The following is a 3,908-nucleotide window of genomic DNA, read 5'->3' on the forward strand; positions in this document are numbered from 1 at the left end:
CGCTGCCTCCGCCGCCAGATTGAAATAGACAGCGCCGGTAGGACAGGTACCCGGGCGGCATTTTCCGCCCTCCAGTGGCCGGCGCCCTAGGCAAATGCCTAGGTTTGCCTAGTGGTGGCGCCGGCCCTGCATGTGTGTAACCTTCTATTCAAGAGTTATTTCTGTTGTAATTGTTTATACCAGCCCAAACAATATAGTATAGGCTGCTACTATTATGTGCAAATTACCCACATGATATGTGACCACACAAATACCTTTACACGTTAGGTGACTCAGGATATGGGTGTCCTTCGTGGCTCATGACACCTCTGCGGAACCCACAAAGCCCTGCACAGCACCGCTACAATGCTGCACATAACAGGGCAAATGTATTAAGCCTTAACAAGAGATAAATGCAAGGGTGATAAGGAGAGATAAACGTTCAGCCAATCAGCTCCTTACTGACTTTTTTCAAACACAGCCTGTGACATGGCAGGTAGGATGTGATTGGCTGGACGTTTATCTCTCTTTATCACCCTTGCAGTTATCTCTTGTTAAGGCTTAATACATCTGCCCCAGTGCTACCCGCAATGTAGTGGAACGCACCTTTGGGGTGCTGAAAAGCCGATTTCGGTGTTTGGACAGGTCAGCAGGTACACTGCTATACCACCCTGCCAAAGTGGTTTTGGTTGTCCAGGCTTGCTGCATGCTGCATAACATAGCTTTGGGTCAACCAAATTATGTAGATGTGGCCACTGCAGCAGTCGTGCAGGAAGCTCAAACTACTGATGTTGTAGTGCGAAGTACACGGAGGGGGGATGTGGTTCGTACACAGATGATCCTGCAGCATTTCACAGGTAATTTTTGTGTGTACAATGAATAGTAAAGGGGAACCTGTAACACACATACATTGTTAACATTACATTTTTCCCTGTCCATGTTAATTGCCCAGAAGCAGACCAACAATAATGGCCAACACCTGCAAGCTACCCCACCACAGCATACTTTATGCCTGGCAACATGATAACACCTATAACAATGTCAAGTAAGTACTGTAGTTTTCTGTTTGTAAAAATGTTGGCAAATACAAATTAACATAGGCTTAATGGATGGAGGTGACATGGATCATTGATCTGAGGTGGTTGAAATGTAGAAAAACAAGTGGCGCCTACATACAGTATGCAATTCCCAATGCTTATCCCCTTCAAATGTGACTATTTCCTTAAAATTCCTTGACAAATAAGCACACACAACCCAAAGTCCCGTGTCTGCTAAAATGTCACTAGGGGCCTTATTCTGATCGGTGCGGCCCGATCAGAATATGCGGCCGCGACCGTGCAGGCGAATCCCCGCCTTCCATACGGATCGCCACCTGCCGTCCGTACGTGGATATGTGGCGATCCGCATGAAATTGGACGGGGATACGCCTCCTCCGTCTTGGGAGCAGCCCCTGCATTCGATGGTCGCCGAACATCGAATGCAGGGCCGCACGCTCCACCAGGTCCCGCCACACAAGACCACACGGACACTTGTCCGTGTGAAATCATGTATGGGGCGGGCAGCTGACATCCGGCGATGTCAGATGCCCGCCCCGTACCCACGCGTCACGGCCTCATTACCATGCATACGCCCCGCGTTTGCATGGGAACGCCCATGAAACGCGGGGCGTATGCATAGGGTAATGAGGCTAAGTAGCCCCTCACGCCCCTCTACGCCCCCTGTGCGTCGTATAAAGAATCCGTGCGGCGAAATCGCCTGCACATGCGCAGAGTGACCTCTGCACATGCGCAGACGATCAACATCGGCGGTCCGTCCGCATGCGGGAATATCCGCACCGATCAGAATAAGGCCCTAGTTGACAATACATAATAGAACAGTGTGGGTAATCATTTGTAAAGAATGACAACAAGTTTGCTGGATGCAAATAATTTTTACTTGCTGAAACATTTAGGCATAGGCCATACCATATAAAAATGTTACATGAACATTCACTGCATGAGTGAAGGAAAAAAAGAAAGAACATGATACACATGTAAATGCAAACAACATTATTCATTTTTGAATACAGGCCGGGTATTAGCACCCTTACTACTAGTGGCACCACCACCCCTAGTACGGACACTACGCCGTGGGGGAGTAGTGGGTGACCCACTCATGGGTGTGGAGGACACACTACTACTTTGGGTAGATGTGGTTTGGTGCTGACCTAACCCATATGTGACTGCGTATAGGGGCCTCATTGACTGGGTGTGCTTGGTTTTGTGCAGGTTCCAACGATGGCACCGTCTCAAGGATGATTTCACTCATGTCGTCCATATTTTGCATGGGATCCGTAGGTTCAGGCATCGGTTGTGAAGGTCCTACAAATGAGAAAAGAGTGGTAAGTATGCTATGCAGATTGGTGTATGGTGGGTCATGTTACCTTAGTTGGAATGGTTAGGTGTTGCTCATGCATTATGCATTGGCACAGGCTACTGTGGTGGGGACAGCCATGTGTGAAATGTGCAATGTGTTTGTGTAACAGTATGATATCTCACCTGCAGACTGGACAGTGTGAACAATCGGATGTGGCTGATGTTGCTCAACAGCAGGCTGGGACTCCAGAGATGGAGCTGTTTGAAAGAAGAAGACATTTTCCATAATGATCATTTGCACCTAACTGGCACTTTTTCAAATATGCTGATAAAAACTTTACCAAAATCAAACTTTTTTACTCTGATATGATTACATAAGGAATGTGAAGACTTTGAACTGAAGTGGTTATTTCAGTATTATGACTGTGAACGATATTTTTCATCCACTTGCAAATAACAGGAAAGACCAGCAGATTACACATGTAAAAGTGACTGTAAAGTGCTTTTCCAACTACCCAGAGGATTGATATGGATTAATAATCAAGTACACTGCAGCCCTACAGTGATTAGGACAGCACACATTCTTTGGATCTGTGGAACTACATAACCCAGCAAAATGCACAGTCCATTATTTAGCAATGCAAGCTAGCAAAATGTGATTTTGCTGGGATATGTAGTTCCACACACAGCAAACTTTTGGACACATAAAGCATACCACCATAATAGCATGCGCACATGACATAGCAAAATGTGTAGTTGACATGTGTGGACACTTACCAGTTGGCGGTGGAGTGGGGGGCCTGTCTGTGTCGGCAATGTGGATGCCGGGAAGCACCTCCGGTGGGATGATTCGGCGTAGCAGCCTCTCATAGGCCTTAAAGCGGACTTCCTGCCTAGGGCCACCTCCTGTGCGACAGGCCTCTTTCTCCTCCAGGGCAAGCTTGGCTTTGAGGAGGCGCTTGATGTCATTATATCGTTTTTTGACATTGCGCACACTCCTCTTGTGTGTGCTAACTGCATTTACCGCAGAGGTGATATTGTCTCACATCCCCTTCTTTCTTGCCACACTTGTGCGGTGATGGTGAGGACCAAGTAGGCGGTCATACAGGGGCAAGAGTGCACGCACCAGGGCCATATTCTCCTCATAAGAGAACCTGACTTTCCTCCCACTAGCTGTACGAGCTGCATCATCCTCCTCCTCCTCCACGTTTTCAGCCTCACCCTCTTCCTCCTCCTCCTGTCCTGCTTCTTCCCCCAGCACCTCCAAGTCTGCTTTATCTGCCTCCTGCACAGGCCAGTCCACCTCTGAGAAATCACCCTCTTGCAGCTCCTCCTCTGTGTGCCTGGCAATCTGTTCCTCCTGTGAGGACACATGGCTTGTGCCTGCTTCCTCCTCATCCTCCATAGCCACCTGCTCAGCTTCCACCATGTGGCCTCTCCCTGGCGCAGCTCTTGCTGGGAGCATGCTGGCTCTCCCAGTCCTGCCTCTGCCAGTGCTGCCTCTCACTCCCCTACCTCTCCCAGTGGTTGAGGTGTTTGGGCCCAAGCTGGCTGTCCCTCTGCCTCCTCTGCACC

The 3,908-nt window shown here is 48.8% G+C and overlaps 1 long non-coding RNA gene across 1 annotated transcript; it reads left to right on the forward strand.

Moving 5' to 3' along the window:
* The first annotated feature begins 564 nt into the window (after positions 1-564).
* On the forward strand, positions 565-2,807 carry LOC146059000 (uncharacterized). The gene is made up of 3 exons (XR_014470089.1): positions 565-1,024; positions 2,247-2,359; positions 2,523-2,807. It is a non-coding gene; the product is annotated as an uncharacterized LOC146059000 (long non-coding RNA).
* The last annotated feature ends 1,101 nt before the right edge of the window (positions 2,808-3,908 follow it).

Source organism: Crinia signifera, chromosome 2, assembly GCF_055691185.1.
Source record: "Crinia signifera chromosome 2, ASM5569118v1, whole genome shotgun sequence".
Classification (NCBI taxonomy): Eukaryota; Metazoa; Chordata; class Amphibia; order Anura; family Myobatrachidae; genus Crinia; species Crinia signifera.